Source organism: Salmo salar, unplaced genomic scaffold, assembly GCF_965601325.2.
Source record: "Salmo salar unplaced genomic scaffold, fSalSal1 ptg000686l, whole genome shotgun sequence".
In the NCBI taxonomy this organism is placed as follows: Eukaryota; Metazoa; Chordata; class Actinopteri; order Salmoniformes; family Salmonidae; genus Salmo; species Salmo salar.
The window spans coordinates 146,871-167,551 of NW_027675463.1; the positions used below are offsets into that span (position 1 = coordinate 146,871).

The 20,681-nt window shown below is 38.0% G+C and overlaps 1 pseudogene; it reads left to right on the plus strand.

Moving 5' to 3' along the window:
• LOC145877089 (uncharacterized) lies at nucleotides 1-15,873 on the plus strand (annotated as a pseudogene).
• Nucleotides 15,874-20,681: the final 4,808 nt, after the last annotated feature.

Consider the following 20,681-nt stretch of genomic DNA (forward strand, 5'->3'; position numbering starts at 1 on the left):
ATGCACTACAGAGGCCAGACCAGTACTTGTGGATAGGAGGAATCCATTACATTACCTTGAGGCCGCTTTCGTATGTACAAAGAAAATGCATTGGAGCACTGGGCCAGAAACTCTTAAATAGAACCTGGACCAGCTCAGGTGAAACACCTTCCCACATATCTCTGCTTGAGCCTAGACTTTCCTCTCTGTCTCAAAGAGGAAGGCCTTCACCCAATTCTCTCCAAGTTCTGATCACTGTGAGGTTTTTGGCATCTGGAATCTTTCATTGTGAAACTGGTGATTTGTGTCGGTGCCAGTGAAGCAACTGTGTGTTTAATAGTTCACAAAGTCTGCAGGAGGAGTCTTTACATCTAGTTTCCTGATGCTGCTGGCCAAGCCAACTATAAAGTCTGCAGGAGGAGTCTTTACATCTAGTTTCCTGATGCTGCTGGCCAAGCCAACTATAAAGTCTGCAGGAGGAGTCTTTACATCTAGTTTCCTGATGCTGCTGGTCAAGCCAACTATAAAGTCTGCAGGAGGAGTCTTTACATCTAGTTTCCTGATGCTGCTGGCCAAGCCAACTATAAAGTCTGCAGGAGGAGTCTTTACATCTAGTTTCCTGATGCTGCTGGCCAAGCCAACTATAAAGTCTGCAGGAGGAGTCTTTACATCTAGTTTCCTGATGCTGCTGGCCAAGCCAACTATAAAGTGCAATATGAATATCTGAATGTGGGCAGTTCCCAGGAGTGATTGGCTGGTTAGATGGATGTCATGTTCCCATCAAGTGTCCATCAACTCCTGATGCTGAGGGGTACCGTAACCATAACAACTGGTTTTCCATCAACTCCTGATGCTGAGGGGTACCGTAACCATAACAACTGGTTTACCATCAACTCCTGATGCTGAGGAGTACCGTAACCATAACAACTGGTTTTCCATCAACTCCTGATGCTGCGGAGTACCGTAACCATAACAACTGGTTTTACATCAACTCCTGATGCTGAGGAGTACCGTAACCATAACAACTGGTTTTCCATCAACTCCTGATGCTGCGGAGTACCGTAACCATAACAACTGGTTCTCCATCAACTCCTGATGCTGAGGAGTACCGTAACCATAACAACTGGTTCTCCATCAACTCCTGATGCGGAGGAGTACCGTAACCATAACAACTGGTTCTCCATCAACTCCTGATGCTGAGGAGTACCGTAACCATAACAACGGGTTCTCCATCAACTCCTGATGCTGAGGAGTACCGTAACCATAACAACGGGTTCTCCATCAACTCCTGATGCTGAGGAGTACCGTAACCATAACAACTGGTTTACCATCAACTCCTGATGCTGAGGAGTACCATAACCATAACAACTGGTTTACCATCAACTCCTGATGATGAGGAGTACCGTAACCATAACAACTGGTCAACCATCAATGTTCAGGGTGGATGCTAATCCTCATTTAGAGTTCTCAAACATTGTTGCCTGTTGGAAAGGTGCAACTCACCATTGAAGGATTTCCCTCAACTCTTCATTGGTCTCAGTTTCAGAGAGGACAACATAGTGGACTACTAGAGTAACTTTTTATTCACTCCAGACATAAATCCCACAACAGCTGAGCAGCAAAGATACAACAGACCTCATATCCACACGAGAGGGATGGTCCAGCGTGTGTTTGGCGTATGGAAAAATAGATTCCAGTGTTTTCGCAATACACTTGGTTTCAAGCCAAGAAGTTGCTGCAAGGTGATCATTGCTACAGCTGTGCTGCACAACTACCTGAAGCAGCATGGCTGTCCTGATCCTCCCATGATCAGCATCAAGCAGATGTACCCATGACTGTCCTGATCCTCCCATGATCAGCATCAAGCAGATGTTCCCATGACTGTCCTGATCCTCCCATGATCAGCATCAAGCAGATGTTCCCATGACTGTCCTGATCCTCCCATGATCAGCATCAAGCAGATAATGCAGATATCTCACCTCTAGTTGTTGTTTCTTCCTGTAATCCTGATAATAATGCAGATATCTCACCTGTAGTTGTTGTTTCTTCCTGTAATCCTGATAATAATGCTGATATCTCACCTCTAGTTGTTGTTTCTTCCTGTAATCCTGATAATAATGCAGATATCTCACCTGTAGTTGTTGTTTCTTCCTGTAATCCTGATAATAATGCTGATATCTCACCTCTAGTTGTTGTTTCTTCCTGTAATCCTGATAATAATGCAGATATCTCACCTCTAGTTGTTGTTTCTTCCTGTAATCCTGATAATAATGCAGATATCTCACCTCTAGTTGTTGTTTCTTCCTGTAATCCTGATAATAATGCAGATATCTCACCTGTAGTTGTTGTTTCTTCCTGTAATCCTGATAATAATGCAGATATCTCACCTCTAGTTGTTGTTTCTTCCTGTAATCCTGATAATAATGCAGATATCTCACCTCTAGTTGTTGTTTCTTCCTGTAATCCTGATAATAATGCAGATATCTCACCTCTAGTTGTTGTTTCTTCCTGTAATCCTGATAATAATGCTGATATCTCACCTCTAGTTGTTGTTTCTTCCTGTAATCCTGATAATAATGCAGATATCTCACCTCTAGTTGTTGTTTCTTCCTGTAATCCTGATAATAATGCAGATATCTCACCTCTAGTTGTTGTTTCTTCCTGTAATCCTGATAATAATGCAGATATCTCACCTCTAGTTGTTGTTTCTTCCTGTAATCCTGATAATAATGCAGATATCTCACCTCTAGTTGTTGTTTCTTCCTGTAATCCTGATAATAATGCAGATATCTCACCTCTAGTTGTTGTTTCTTCCTGTAATCCTGATAATAATGCAGATATCTCACCTCTAGTTGTTGTTTCTTCCTGTAATCCTGATAATAATGCAGATATCTCACCTCTAGTTGTTGTTTCTTCCTGTAATCCTGATAATAATGCAGATATCTCACCTCTAGTTGTTGTTTCTTCCTGTAATCCTGATAATAATGCAGATATCTCACCTCTAGTTGTTGTTTCTTCCTGTAATCCTGATAATAATGCAGATATCTCACCTCTAGCTGTTGTTTCTTCCTGTAATCCTGATAATAATGCAGATATCTCACCTCTAGCTGTTGTTTCTTCCTGTAATCCTGATAATAATGCAGATATCTCACCTCTAGTTGTTGTTTCTTCCTGTAATCCTGATAATAATGCAGATATCTCACCTCTAGTTGTTGTTTCTTCCTGTAATCCTGATAATAATGCAGATATCTCACCTGAAGTTGTTGTTTCTTCCTGTAATCCTGATAATAATGCAGATATCTCACCTCTAGTTGTTGTTTCTTCCTGTAATCCTGATAATAATGCAGATATCTCACCTCTAGTTGTTGTTTCTTCCTGTAATCCTGATAATAATGCAGATATCTCACCTGAAGTTGTTTCTTCTTGTAATCCTGATAATAATGCAGATATCTCACCTCTAGCTGTTGTTTCTTCCTGTAATCCTGATAATAATGCAGATATCTCACCTCTAGTTGTTGTTTCTTCCTGTAATCCTGATAATAATGCAGATATCTCACCTCTAGTTGTTGTTTCTTCCTGTAATCCTGATAATAATGCAGATATCTCACCTCTAGTTGTTGTTTCTTCTTGTAATCCTGATAATAATGCAGATCTCACCTCTAGCTGTTGTTTCTTCCTGTAATCCTGATAATAATGCAGATATCTCACCTGAAGTTGTTTCTTCCTGTAATCCTGATAATAATGCAGATATCTCACCTCTAGCTGTTGTTTCTTCTTGTAATCCTGATAATAATGCAGATATCTCACCTCTAGCTGTTGTTTCTTCTTGTAATCCTGATAATAATGCAGATATCTCACCTCTAGTTGTTGTTTCTTCTTGTAATCCTGATAATAATGCAGATATCTCACCTCTAGTTGTTGTTTCTTCTTGTAATCCTGATAATAATGCAGATATCTCACCTCTAGTTGTTGTTTCTTCCTGTAATCCTGATAATAATGCAGATATCGCACCTCTAGTTGTTGTTTCTTCCTGTAATCCTGATAATAATGCAGATATCTCACCTCTAGTTGTTGTTTCTTCCTGTAATCCTGATAATAATGCAGATATCTCACCTCTAGTTGTTGTTTCTTCTTGTAATCCTGATAATAATGCAGATCTCACCTCTAGTTGTTGTTTCTTCCTGTAATCCTGATAATAATGCAGATATCTCACCTCTAGTTGTTGTTTCTTCCTGTAATCCTGATAATAATGCAGATATCTCACCTCTAGCTGTTGTTTCTTCCTGTAATCCTGATAATAATGCAGATCTCACCTCTAGTTGTTGTTTCTTCCTGTAATCCTGCTAATAATGCAGATATCTCACCTCTAGTAGTTGTTTCTTCCTGTAATCCTGATAATAATGCAGATATCTCACCTCTAGTTGTTGTTTCTTCCTGTAATCCTGATAATAATGCAGATATCTCACCTCTAGTTGTTGTTTCTTCCTGTAATCCTGATAATAATGCAGATATCTCACCTCTAGTTGTTGTTTCTTCCTGTAATCCTGATAATAATGCAGATATCTCACCTCTAGTTGTTGTTTCTTCCTGTAATCCTGATAATAATGCAGATATCTCACCTCTAGTTGTTGTTTCTTCCTGTAATCCTGATAATAATGCAGATATCTCACCTCTAGTTGTTGTTTCTTCCTGTAATCCTGATAATAATGCAGATATCTCACCTCTAGTTGTTGTTTCTTCCTGTAATCCTGATAATAATGTAGATATCTCACCTCTAGTTGTTGTTTCTTCTTGTAATCCTGATAATAATGTAGATATCTCACCTCTAGTTGTTGTTTCTTCCTGTAATCCTGATAATAATGCAGATATCTCACCTCTAGTTGTTGTTTCTTCCTGTAATCCTGATAATAATGCAGATATCTCACCTCTAGTTGTTGTTTCTTCCTGTAATCCTGATAATAATGCAGATATCTCACCTCTAGTTGTTGTTTCTTCCTGTAATCCTGATAATAATGCAGATATCTCACCTCTAGTTGTTGTTTCTTCCTGTAATCCTGATAATAATGCAGATATCTCACCTCTAGTTGTTGTTTCTTCCTGTAATCCTGATAATAATGCAGATATCTCACCTCTAGTTGTTGTTTCTTCTTGTAATCCTGATAATAATGCAGATATCTCACCTCTAGTTGTTGTTTCTTCCTGTAATCCTGATAATAATGCAGATATTTCACCTCTAGTTGTTGTTTCTTCCTGTAATCCTGATAATAATGCAGATATCTCACCTCTAGTTGTTGTTTCTTCCTGTAATCCTGATAATAATGCAGATATCTCACCTCTAGTTGTTGTTTCTTCCTGTAATCCTGATAATAATGCAGATATCTCACCTCTAGTTGTTGTTTCTTCTTGTAATCCTGATAATAATGCAGATATCTCACCTCTAGTTGTTGTTTCTTCCTGTAATCCTGATAATAATGCAGATATCTCACCTCTAGTTGTTGTTTCTTCCTGTAATCCTGATAATAATGCAGATATCTCACCTCTAGTTGTTGTTTCTTCCTGTAATCCTGATAATAATGCAGATATCTCACCTCTAGCTGTTGTTTCTTCCTGTAATCCTGATAATAATGCAGAAATCTCACCTCTAGTTGTTGTTTCTTCCTGTAATCCTGATAATAATGCAGATATCTCACCTCTAGTTGTTGTTTCTTCCTGTAATCCTGATAATAATGCAGATATCTCACCTCTAGTTGTTGTTTCTTCTTGTAATCCTGATAATAATGCAGATATCTCACCTCTAGTTATCCCTTTACAGTTAGGAGCACTCCCTTTAAGAGTGTGCTCCTAATCTCAGCTCGTTACCTGTATAAAAGACACCTGGGAGCCAGAAATCTTTCTGATTGAGAGGGGGTCAAATACTTATTTCCCTCACTAAAATGCTAATCAATTTATAACATTTTTGACATGCATTTTTCTGGATTTTTTTTGTTGTTATTCTGTCTCTCACTGCTCAAATAAACCTACTATTACAATTATAGACTGATTATTTCTTTGTAAGTGGGCAAATGTACAAAATCAGCAGGGGATCAAATACTTTTTCCCCCCACTGTACATCTACATGATGTATTGTTACACCATGTAGGAGCAGTATAGACCTAGTCTGTTCATTATATACATCTACATGATGTATTGTTACACCAAAAAAAAAAGGGAAATTATATTATTTTATACTAATACAATTGCTCAGAGAAAGAGATTTAGTTTAACATGTAATTCTCAAAAGGCAGGGGTCTGAATTATTGCTACCCATGTTTTCAATACTCCAGCACTCTCCCCTTGGGAGGATAATGACACTGAAATGTTTTATGAGATTAGAGAACACATTGGGTGGGATCTTAGACCCTTCCTCCATACAGAATCTCTCCAGGTCCTTGATTTATTTTGTCTGCGCTTGTGGACTGCCCTGTTCAATTCAAACCACAGGTTTTCAATGGAGTTCAAGTCCGAAGACTGAGTTGGCCATAGAACATTTTTGATTTTGTGCCCAATTTACAATTTCTTTGTTTTGCTGGAAGATCCACTTATGGCCAAGTTTCAGCCTCCTAGCAGAGAGGTAACCAGGTTTTGGGCTAAAATATCCTGGTAGTGGTTAAAGTTGATTTATTTGATACATTTTTGCTCATCTTTATCAAGGGTATTAATAACTAGGTGCTTATTTTGATATCTAGTTTTTTGACTGAGTCAGAAATACAGATGTGGAGTAGATGTAGAGTTTGTTTTAAATTCTCATAAAAAAATGAACTAATCAAACAACACTTGTTGCTCTTTGTACGTGTTGATATAATATTCATATTTAATAGAGAAAAAAACGTTTCCCTGAACTGCTTTATAATATTATAATTCAATGAAGAATAAAAATAGTTTTCCCTCCTCAACTGCGTTTCCTCCCTCCAGACAGCAGATGGCGATATGTGTCTTTCAGGCGATGTTTCTAGTGTGACGTATAATCTAGTGGACGGAACGCTTCTTCAACAACTGCAGCCACCTCGGTAGCTCGCTAGCCGACAAAGTCGGAACATTCAAGTTCTTTAGACAATTTCGTGGTTTATTTGTCACTTTGCTTTAAACATACTTATGTGGAAACAACTAGCTACCCCATTTAATTTAATATTTACGTTGTAAGTCAACTAGCTGGCTGGTTAAGTTAGCACTAGCCTAGCTAGCTAACATCCCCGACCATGAGTTCACTAAGCTACTCTCCTCCTGCTAAAGAAGAGGTCTGCTGGACGGAGAAAGAAGCTCTCGTGAAAGAGGAGGAGGAGGAGGAGGAGGCTGTTACAATACAAAAACAAGTAGAGGGTGAGGCTGTTACCGTGAAAAAAGAAGAGAAAGACGTTACAGTGAAAGAAGAGGAAGACGCGTTCAGAGTGAAAGAGGAGGAGGATGTTACTGTGAAAGAAAAGGAGGAAGATGCAGTTTTTGGAGTGAAAGATGAAGAGGGGGAGATTACTGTCACATTAGAGGAGCACGAAGAAGAGAAGACTGGAGAACTGATTAACACTAGTAAATACAGTGAGTACTATCTAATAAAACAGGGACATTGATCTGATTAACACCAGTAAATACAGTGAGTACTATCTTATAAAACAGGGACATTGATCTGATTAACACCAGTAAATACAGTGAGTACTATCTAATAAAACAGGGACATTGATCTGATTAACACCAGTAAATACAGTGAGTACTATCTTATAAAACAGGGACATTGATCTGATTAACACCAGTAAATACAGTGAGTACTATCTAATAAAACAGGGACATTAATCTGATTAACACCAGTAAATACAGTGAGTACTATCTAATAAAACAGGGACATTGATCTGATTAACACCAGTAAATACAGTGAGTACTATCTAATAAAACAGGGACATTGATCTGATTAACACCAGTAAATACAGTGAGTACTATCTAATAAAACAGGGACATTGATCTGATTAACACCAGTAAATACAGTGAGTACTATCTAATAAAACAGGGACATTGATCTGATTAACACCAGTAAATACAGTGAGTACTATCTAATAAAACAGGGACATTGATCTGATTAACACCAGTAAATACAGTGAGTACTATCTAATAAAACAGGGACATTGATCTGATTAACACCAGTAAATACAGTGAGTACTATCTTATAAAACAGGGACACAAACTCTGCAGTTGTTGAACTAATGTGTGATTTTTAAAAGGACATTCTACACTTGAATATGTTTTTGTACTGTCGGAATTGTCCATGAAGTCCTACAGTGATTTTTTTTAAACTTTTCCTGTTGAAAAGTGATATAAATGCAGTAAAGTATAAACACACTAAAGGGAAACAAATAAATGTTTTGAGCAAAATAGTGTTTTTTTAACAACTGCAAACTAGAAGGAGTGAGTGATGTCATAGTAAGGCCTTCAAGGAGTTGGCTTGATGGGAAGTCGTGATGTCATCCAATAGGAGACTGATCTTCATGTGAATATTCATTATTATTTTTAAAATCCTTCATGTTCTGTCAAGTTGGTTGTTGATCATTGCTAGAAAGCCGTTTTCAAGTCTTGCTATAGACTTTCAAGATGATTTAAGTCCAAACTGTAACTAGGCCACTCAGGAACATTCAATGTCATCTTGGTAAGCTCCTCCAGTGTAGATTTGGCCTTGTGGTTTAGGTTATTGATCTGAATCTGAATCCTACAGTAGGTCTATGTTGTTGTTAGGTGAAGTTATGGGTCCTACAGTAGGTCTATGTTGTTGTTAGGTGAAGTTATGGTTCCTACAGTAGGTCTATGTTGTTGTTAGGTGAAGTTATGGGTCCTACAGTAGGTCTATGTTATTGTTAGGTGAAGTTATGGGTCCTACAGTAGGTCTATGTTGTTGTTAGGTGAAGTTATGGGTTCTACAGTAGGTCTATGTTATTGTTAGGTGAAGTTATGGGTCCTACAGTAGGTCTATGTTGTTGTTAGATGTTATGGGTCCTACAGTAGGTCTATGTTGTTGTTAGGTGAATTTATGGGTCCTACAGTAGGTCTATGTTATTGTTAGGCGAAGTTATGGGTTCTACAGTAGGTCTATGTTATTGTTAGGTGAAGTTATGGGTCCTACAGTAGGTCTATGTTATTGTTAGGCGAAGTTATGGGTTCTACAGTAGGTCTATGTTATTGTTAGGTGAAGTTATGGGTCCTACAGTAGGTCTATGTTGTTAGGTGAAGTTATGGGTCCTACAGTAGGTCTATGTTGTTGTTAGAAGTTATGGGTCCTACAGTAGGTCTATGTTGTTGTTAGGTGAAGTTATGGGTCCTACAGTAGGTCTATATTGTTAGGTGAAGTTATGGATCGTACAGTAGGTCTATGTTATTGTTAGGTGAAGTTATGGATCCTACAGTAGGTCTATGTTATTGTTAGGCGAAGTTATGGATCCTACAGTAGGTCTATGTTATTGTTAGGTGAAGTTATGGGTCCTACAGTAGGACTATGTTATTGTTGTGTGAAGTTATGGGTCCTACAGTAGGTCTATGTTGTTGTTAGAAGTTATGGGTCCTACAGTAGGTCTATGTTGTTATTAGGTGAAGTTATGGGTCCTACAGTAGGTCTATGTTATTGTTAGGTGAAGTTATGGGTCCTACAGTAGGTCTATGTTATTGTTAGGTGAAGTTATGGGTCCTACAGTAGGTCTATGTTATTGTTAGGTGAAGTTATGTTAAACACTTAGTGGACAAACCCTCATTGTCAGGCTGATGGCAAAGCTAGCCAAATAGCATTTGAAGTGTTAAGTATAAAGCAGTTGATTTGCAACAATAACACAAACATTATTTTTTTACATTTTAGTCATTTAGCAGACGCTCTTATCTAGAGCGACTTAAAGTAGTGAATGCATACATTTCATACATTTTTTTATTTTTGTACTGGCCTTCAGTGGGAATCGAACCCACAACCCTGGCGTTGCAAACACCATGCTCTACCAACTGAGCCACAGGGAAGACTATTATATTATATTTAACAGGACATTCAAACGAGCCTTACAGTTATAATCCAAAGTAGTGTGAAATGCACTCATAAGCAACCTGTAAATGGAGGCTATTTTTGCTGTCAGCCTCTGAGAACTCCCTGAGTTTTCCCCCACGGTGGTGAATTAGTGAATAGACACAGAGCTTAATGTGAGTTTCCTTGAGTAGCACTCCTGATCTTGTGCTGTAATATTCAGAATACATTGTGAAAACGAAAATCTTTGCTCACCATTTTTTGCTCCAGGCAGATATACTACATCCATAACTAGTGGTTTCCTCATTACCAGATATACTACATCCATAACTAGTGGTTTCCTCATTACCAGATATACTACATCCATAACTAGTGGTTTCCTCATTAGCAGATATACTACATCCATAACTAGTGGTTTCCTCATTACCAGATATACTACATCCATAACTAGTGGTTTCCTCATTACCAGATATACTACATCCATAACTAGTGGTTTCCTCATTACCAGATATACTACATCCATAACTAGTGGTTTCCTCATTACCAGATATACTACATCCATAACTAGTGGTTTCCTCATTACCAGATATACTACATCCATAACTAGTGGTTTCCTCATTACCAGATATACTACATCCATAACTAGTGGTTTCCTCATTACCAGATATACTACATCCATAACTAGTGGTTTCCTCATTACCAGATATACTACATCCATAACTAGTGGTTTCCTCATTACCAGATATACTACATCCATAACTAGTGGTTTCCTCATTACCAGATATACTACATCCATAACTAGTGGTTTCCTCATTACCAGATATACTACATCCATAACTAGTGGTTTCCTCATTACCAGATATACTACATCCATAACTAGTGGTTTCCTCATTACCAGATATACTACATCCATAACTAGTGGTTTCCTCATTACCAGATATACTACATCCATAACTAGTGGTTTCCTCATTACCAGATATACTACATCCATAACTAGTGGTTTCCTCATTACCAGATATACTACATCCATAACTAGTGGTTTCCTCATTAGCAGATATACTACATCCATAACTAGTGGTTTCCTCATTAGCAGATATACTACATCCATAACTAGTGGTTTCCTCATTACCAGATATACTACATCCATAACTAGTGGTTTCCTCATTACCAGATATACTACATCCATAACTAGTGGTTTCCTCATTACCAGATATACTACATCCATAACTAGTGGTTTCCTCATTACCAGATATACTACATCCATAACTAGTGGTTTCCTCATTACCAGATATACTACATCCATAACTAGTGGTTTCCTCATTACCAGATATACTACATCCATAACTAGTGGTTTCCTCATTACCAGATATACTACATCCATAACTAGTGGTTTCCTCATTACCAGATATACTACATCCATAACTAGTGGTTTCCTCATTACCAGATATACTACATCCATAACTAGTGGTTTCCTCATTACCAGATATACTACATCCATAACTAGTGGTTTCCTCATTACCAGATATACTACATCCATAACTAGTGGTTTCCTCATTACCAGATATACTACATCCATAACTAGTGGTTTCCTCATTACCAGATATACTACATCCATAACTAGTGGTTTCCTCATTACCAGATATACTACATCCATAACTAGTGGTTTCCTCATTAGCAGATATACTACATCCATAACTAGTGGTTTCCTCATTACCAGATATACTACATCCATAACTAGTGGTTTCCTCATTACCAGATATACTACATCCATAACTAGTGGTTTCCTCATTACCAGATATACTACATCCATAACTAGTGGTTTCCTCATTACCAGATATACTACATCCATAACTAGTGGTTTCCTCATTACCAGATATACTACATCCATAACTAGCGGTTTCCTCATTACCAGATATACTAAATCCATAACTAGTGGTTTCCTCATTACCAGATATACTACATCCATAACTAGTGGTTTCCTCATTACCAGATATACTACATCCATAACTAGTGGTTTCCACATTACCAGATATACTACATCCATAACTAGTGGTTTCCTCATTACCAGATATACTACATCCATAACTAGTGGTTTCCTCATTAGCAGATATACTACATCCATAACTAGTGGTTTCCTCATTACCAGATATACTACATCCATAACTAGTGGTTTCCTCATTACCAGATATACTACATCCATAACTAGTGGTTTCCTCATTACCAGATATACTACATCCATAACTAGCGGTTTCCTCATTACCAGATATACTACATCCATAACTAGTGGTTTCCTCATTACCAGATATACTACATCCATAACTAGCGGTTTCCTCATTACCAGATATACTACATCCATAACTAGTGGTTTCCTCATTACCAGATATACTACATCCATAACTAGTGGTTTCCTCATTACCAGATATACTACATCCATAACTAGTGGTTTCCTCATTACCAGATATACTACATCCATAACTAGTGGTTTCCTCATTACCAGATATACTACATCCATAACTAGTGGTTTCCTCATTACCAGATACACTACATCCATAACTAGCGGTTTCCTCATTACCAGATATACTACATCCATAACTAGTGGTTTCCTCATGACCAGATATACTACATCCATAACTAGTGGTTTCCTCATTACCAGATATACTACATCCATAACTAGTGGTTTCCTCATTACCAGATATACTACATCCATAACTAGTGGTTTCTTCATTACCAGATATACCACATCCATAACTATCGGTTTCCTCATTAGCAGGGAGGTGTTTCTGCAATCAAATTGTCCTCGTGCCGCAATTTTATTAAACACAGAAAGGGGCCTATATTGGAGACCAAAAGTCGTCCGGCACACTGCTTAGAGTTTCAACAACATGAATAACTTATTTCTAGCCTACAATCATCGATGTTACTACTAATGTGAAAACAAGACAAAATATGACTATTCTTGCTCATTTTAAGACATTTGTCCAACAATTTTAACATGACATTACAGACGTCAATTGTTGTACAACATCATGGCTCCGCTGTTGGCATCACCTTTTACAGTGGATTACCGCTGTTGTGGGCCTTTAATCATCTGTCTGACTTTGTTGTTCACACAGGAGAGATACTGAAATATCGTGGGTCCTCTGGGGAGCCTCAACAACCTCATGATGCTGAAGAGGCAGAGAAGAGTTGCTCCAGATCAGAACACCTCAATAAACACCTGCAGAGATCCACAGGGAAGAGAACTCACTGCTGCTCTGACTGTGGGAAGAGATTCACCTCATCAGGCATTAAAATTCATCAGAAAATCCACACAGGAGAGAAACGTTATAGCTGTGATCAATGTGGGAAGCGTTTTTGTCAATCTGGACAGCTGACAGTGCACCAGAGAACACACACAGGAGAGAAACGTTATAGCTGTGATCAATGTGGGAAGAGTTTTACAACATCTGGCCATCTGACATTACACCAGAGAATACACACAGGAGAGAAATCTTATAGCTGTCATCAATGTGGGAAGAGTTTTACTACATCTGGCCATCTGACACTACACCAGAGAATACACACAGGAGAGAAACCTTATTGCTGTGATCAATGTGGGAAGCGTTTTTTGTCAATCTGGACAGCTGACAGTGCACCAGAGAACACACACAGGAGAGAAACCTTATAGCTGTCATCAATGTGGGAAGAGTTTTACTACATCTGGCTCTCTGACTCTACACCAGAGATTACACACAGGAGAGAAACCTTATAGCTGTGATCAATGTGGGAAGAGTTTTACAACATCTGGCTCTCTGACTCTACACCAGAGATTACACACAGGAGAGAAACCTTATAGCTGTGGTCAATGTGGGAAGAGATTCACCGATAAAAGACATCTGATCAAACATCAGAGAATACATACATGAAGGAGTTGTTTCATGATATAAATGAAATTAAATCTCACAATGTAGAATGTTTTAACATTGTAGAAGGAGTATTTTAATGATGTCACAATGTAGAACCCTAAACGTTTGTCCCCTGTTCTATTGATTTCAACATGATATGGATATTAGCCTCAGGGGGAAAATCCAGGCTCTGAATTGGAAGAGTACAATTTATGTGATTTAACAAAAAGTGACTAACAAAAGAAGAGTTGTGTTCCACTTACCACGTTGGTGACCCACTTGAATCAAAATGCAACACTTCAAAATGTAGCTAGCTGTTTTCTACAAATTGTCCTCTAACCAGGGATGTACACATTATTCACAGATTCCATGTGGATTTTGAGCTGTTAGTTTAACAGGACGTGCAACCTCATCTCCCTCCTCTCTGCACAATTGATCATTCCTTTGTTTAGCGACCCCGACATTTAAATGTATCACTCCAAAATGTAGCTGACTGTCTTCTGCAGGTTGTCCTCTAACCAGTGAGGTGAAAGATATCTCCCATTTCCATGTGTTTTTTTTTAGTTGTGTTAGTTTCAACAGCATGTACAACCTGATTTCCCCCCTAATTGATATCAGTGATTTATTACTACTTGTCAAAACAACAGCGTTTCTGGTGCTTGTGCAGTTTATAAGGAGCTTGTTTAAAAAAAAACAAGTAATATGATTATTGTGGCAGATGTTTGTGTTCATAGCACATGTTATGTTTAGTTTTTCAATATATCCCAAACTGTTTCTGCATATTGGTTATTGATGTAGACAAGTTAAAACTGGGTTTTGACATTGGGGATATCCCACCAAATATTTCATATTTACATTTCATGTAACATTTAGTAATGATAATTATTTATGCAACCAACTGACAATTTTTTTGTGCAATTATATTGACATTGTTGCCCTGCTTTTAGAATATCAGGGTTCATTCTCACAAGGGTGGGCAGCCATAAAGATTTGTGTTTTGTGTTTAGCCAGTGCGTTACCATGGATCTTATTTTGACTGCACGTTTTTCCGTATTGGAGATGAGTTTGGTTTGGGCTCGTTCCAAGGGGACCAGAGTTCTAGAAGCTAGTGAGTTTTAGGAAGAGGAGAGTTCTAGAAGCTAGTGAGTTTTAGGAAGAGGAGAGTTCTATAAGCTAGTGAGTTTTAGGAAGATGAGAGTTCTAGAAGCTAGTGAGTTTAATGCAACAGAATAGAGGGTTCTTAGAACTATTGTGTCTGTGTGTTCTACTGAGGATGGGCCTCTGGGAGAAAACACTGACAGGAGATTTACAATGTCTTTTGGGTGATAAAACCTAGAGACTGCATTCCAGAGCATGAGTTAATGTTTCTGTTCTATATGGTACCAGGGAGAGATGACCTCAGGGCCAGACCCTGGTCTCTACACAAAGAGTACTGTTTTTACAGCAGATACTGTCTGCTGAGAATTATAAGTATCTTTCATACAAATCTTAACCTTGTGACCCGTTCTATACATCTGTTGTTGGTCATTTAGGTTGAAAGGGGTGTATCTTGGCTGTAAAATACCTTTGTACTTTTGTATCGTGGCTCTCAACGAATCATCTGGGGGTGATTCATCTCTCAACGAATCATCTGGGGGTGATTCATCTCTCAATGAATCATCTGGGGGTGATTCATCTCTCAATGAATCATCTGGGGGTGATTGTTCGACCAGCCATCATTATTGTAGAACACTCAATTGATTGACTTTATATGTGTGTGTTGTTTTGACCTGCTTCCGTATTAGTAAGTGAATAAAGATTTAGTTTTAGAATAACTCTGACTTGTGTGATAAGTTTGTCTCAATTGATATTAAAGAAATTAACCACCACATATGGGGATGTGAATCTTGACTTGGTGACCGCTCCTGGTGACCTGGGTAAATGGTCCACAAGGGATCCCTCTAACTTGGGATCTCAGGGAGACCACACTGCGGGAACAGAGCAAATGGACCCACCTTGCAGCGAGCCGAGTGGATACCACATCTCGAACATAGTTTTAAAAAAATAAAGAGGTGAGTGAAACACGCAAAGTGGAGTTTATAGAAAATCCTCGTAGGCTCTGAGTGTGTATTCCTGTGTGGAGGTGTAAACAGGGCCCAGTCAGGAGGCTCTGAGTGTGTGTTCCTGTGTGGAGGTGTAAACAGGGCCCAGTCAGGAGGCTCTGAGTGTGTATTCCTGTGTGGAGGTGTAAACAGGGCCCAGTCAGGAGGCTCTGAGTGTGTATTCCTGTGTGGAGGTGTAAACAGGGCCCAGTCAGGAGGCTCTGAGTGTGTGTTCCTGTGTGGAGGTGTAAACAGGGCCCAGTCAGGAGGCTCTGAGTGTGTATTGCTGTGTGGAGGTGTAAACAGGGCCCAGTCAGTAGGCTCTGAGTGTGTATTCCTGTGTGGAGGCGTAAACAGGGCCGAGTCAGTGGAGGATGATCTGAGAGTCAGTCGACTCAGACACCTATCATTGGTCGGTTGCGGGCGACCTAGAGCTGTCCTGACACTGAATTGATCACAGTGGGGATTGGTCTGTAGGGGTGAGGGGCCAGGGTGACTGTGGGTTCTGTGTGAAACACGGTACCTGGTTAAACTCTATTGGAAGAAGGACCTCATTCTGAAAAGTGTCTGTGTGACTCTCAGAAGTGGTGAATTCCAATGATTTTAAATGTGCTGCCAGGTATGCCCTGGGTTTAAATATCTAGAATCTTTTGGAACTAGATGACAATTTTAATGTTAAAACATCCGGAATCCGGAATCCGCCCTGTTTACGCCTCCCAATACCTTCTTCTTGATCCCAATTGCATTGTGTCCATGTTCTGTCCTATAAGAATTTCAAAGGAAGAGAAAATGTGTCAAAGAATTACAAGCATTAAAATATATTAAGTAAATATCGAAAGATAAATGGCATCAACATACAATGTAATGTAAAATAGAAGAACATATTGGAGAAAGCACTAGCCAATACAGTACTGCCATACAGTAACAGTACTGCCATACAGGCCTAATATCACATTTCAAGATAGCTAGGGTTTGACCAACTATTTGTTTGCATAACCTATATAATATAACAAAGAAGCTATGCTATAATATTAAGTTTATACTCTATATGATAAGAGCATACTGCTGTGTGAGAGGAAGGGTCTCATGGGATGTTGAGTCATATGGAAAGAATGCAGATGCTGTAAATCAGGGATATGGAAGATAAGGGCAGGATATGGGTGAAATGTATATGCGGAGGGGTGTCGGGGTTTTAGAGAACTGTGCATTGTGCAGTCACAAGATAAATCGACTGCCAAAGATAATAACTACGCCCGGCAACAGGAGGCGTCTCGAGGTTGGGACCAACCTGCACGCCAACGGTAGGATGAGTAAGTTTAAACCACGCTCATCCTCCCTCTGACAGGTCAGCAGTGAGCGGGAACTATCTCTGTCAGAGTATTTAATGAAAAGCAAAGGATGTGTAACTGAGTTCTCTGTCTGCCCTGCGTGGTGTTACAGTGAGCCCGTATATACGTACAACATATTTACCATTCAAGTGGTTGCATTAATTAAAGTACAAAGAAATCAGAAGTTACTATGTGCTGACTATTTTGTTCTGATACCAGATTCGAATTGACGTGACCCGACACAAGATATCTTTGTACACAAATTGTTCAATATTTTATCAGGCTGACTTGAAAGATTATATTCAACATTTTGCTGCATGGCAATACTGTGTTTGGATTCTGAAGGGCATTTATACAAAAGAGGTAGTCTAGACACTGTATTAATACCATTATGCATTTGAATCCCATCTACAGCTACCATCTAAGATATTAATTTCCCTCCACAAGGGGGCGGACATGTAACGTTTCCAAAATGGGATAGTATTGTACATGTAACGTTTCCAAAATGGGATAGTATTGTACATGTAACGGTTCCAAAATGGGGGAGTATTGTACATGTAACGTTTCCAAAATGGGATAGTATTGTCCATGTCACGTTATGCCCCCTTGTGAGTTAATAGTATTGCATGCTGTAGCAGGTTATATAAAGAGGAAGACCTCCATTGACGATTCAGTTCGTTGTAACATCTGGTCTGGACAGGTCACCGTCCTTAGTTAGTTAGTTAGTTAATGAACTAGCTAACGTTAGCTTCGTTATCACAAAAGTGAAACTGCTCTAGATTGGAAACTTACATTAATGAGTGTAAAGCCATGTTGTCTTTATGGAAACGATATACAATATATGGGAAAGAATATAGTTGAGGAAATAATCCAAACCTAGTTGTGCCTAGTTAGGACATAACGTTAGCTAGCTAGCTAACGGTACTGTACTGTAGCTCATACAACGCCGACGGTCAAACCCGGCTTTCTAATATTTACGTTCATTAACTATAGTAACGTTATGGAAGATATTCACAGAAAACCATCATTGTCTTCGTTATTCATTATTAGTATGTTATATTATTATAATAAATTATTTCGAGACATATTCAGAGCCAAACATCAACCCAACGTAACTTTTTTAACTGTTGTCGCATCCAAACTTGTCACCATCGTTTTCAGTTGTAATTGCGAAGTTCCCGGAAGAAGTCCAGCAACAACGGAGGTTCCTCGATGAACCCACCTTCTAACAAGTTCTTTGAAGAACCTTTTGGGGCTGTTTTTCATTGACCAAGAACCCTACGGTTCTTAGGGGATCTGAGAACAACTCCAGTTGAACCCTTCATTTTTAGAGTTGTAGTCGGCTCTATTTACTCTCAGATTCAAACATGATGATTAGTATCAACGATCAAGTCAGCTGCTGCTGCTCCAATACAGTATGAGGTGAGACGGTGAACTGATGTTGAACTGGGCAGTCAGCTGCTGCTGCTCCAATACAGTATGAGGTGAGACGGTGAACTGATTTTGAACTGGGCAGTCAGCTGCTGCTGCTCCAATACAGTATGAGGTGAGACGGTGAACTGATGTTGAACTGGGCAGTCAGCTGCTGCTGCTCCAATACAGTATGAGGTGAGACGGTGAACTGATGTTGAACTGGGCAGTCAGCTGCTGCTGCTCCAATACAGTATGAGGTGAGACGGTGAACTGATGTTGAACTGGGCAGTCAGCTGCTGCTGCTCCAATACAGTATGAGGTGAGACCGTGAACTGATGTCGAACTGGGCAGTCAGCTGCTGCTGCTCCAATACAGTATGAGGTGAGACGGTGAACTGATGTTGAACTGGGCAGTCAGCTGCTGCTGCTCCAATACAGTATGAGGTGAGACGGTGAACTGGGCAGTCAGCTGCTGCTGCTCCAACACAGTATGAGGTGAGACGGTGAACTGATGTTGAATCATAATGATTAAGTTAATTAAAATGAATTAGTGAAACTATTAAAAAATAGTATTTGTCATATTAAATATATTACTCTATTGTTATCATATAGAAACATCATGGAATATTGTACATCATATTAAATATATTACTCTATTGTTATCATATAGAAACATCATGGAATATTATACATCATATTAAATATATTACTCTATTGTTATCATATAGAAACATCATGGAATATTGTACATCATATTAAATATATTACTGTATTGTTATCATATAGAAACATCATGGAATATTGTACATCATATTAAATATATTACTCTATTGTTATCATATAGAAACATCATGGAATATTATACATCATATTAAATATATTACTCTATTGTTATCATATAGAAACATCATGGAATATTATACATCATATTAAATATATTACTCTATTGTTATCATATAGAAACATCATGGAATATTATACATCATATTAAATATATTACTCTATTGTTATCATATAGAAACATCATGGAATATTGTACATCATATTAAATATATTACTCTATTGTTATCATATAGAAACATCATGGAATATTATACATCATATTAAATATATTACTCTATTGTTATCATATAGAAACATGATGGAATATTATACATCATATTAAATATATTACTCTATTGTTATCATATAGAAACATCATGGAATATTGTACATCATATTAAATATATTACTCTATTGTTATCATATAGAAACATCATGGAATATTGTACATCATATTAAATATATTACTCTATTGTTATCATATAGAAACATCATGGAATATTGTACATCATATTAAATATATTACTCTATTGTTATCATATAGAAACATCATGGAATATTGTACATCATATTAAATATATTACTCTATTGTTATCATATAGAAACATCATGGAATATTGTACATCATATTAAATATATTACTCTATTGTTATCATATAGAAACATCATGGAATATTGTACATCATATTAAATATATTACTCTATTGTTATCATATAGAAACATCATGGAATATTGTACATCATATTAAATATATTACTCTATTGTTATCATATAGAAACATGATGGAATATTGTACATCATATTAAATATATTACTCTATTGTTATCATATAGAAACATCATGGAATATTGTACATCATATTAAATATATTACTCTATTGTTATCATATAGAAACATCATCATCCTTGGTACATCCCTACCCTAAACCCTAACCTTAACCCCTACCTTAACCATTTAAAATGTCAACTTCCACCGGCTAAGGACGTCCCAAGGATGTGTCTCTACCTGAAAATACATGATCTAAGTGATTGATAGTTGGTATTCAGCAGTCATAAAGCCTCATTTACTTTAATGAACTACTAAAATAGTGATTTTGTCAGACAGCATAGACAGCAGTTCTACACTTTATTGACTGACTGATCCATTCATCCTTCCATCGCTC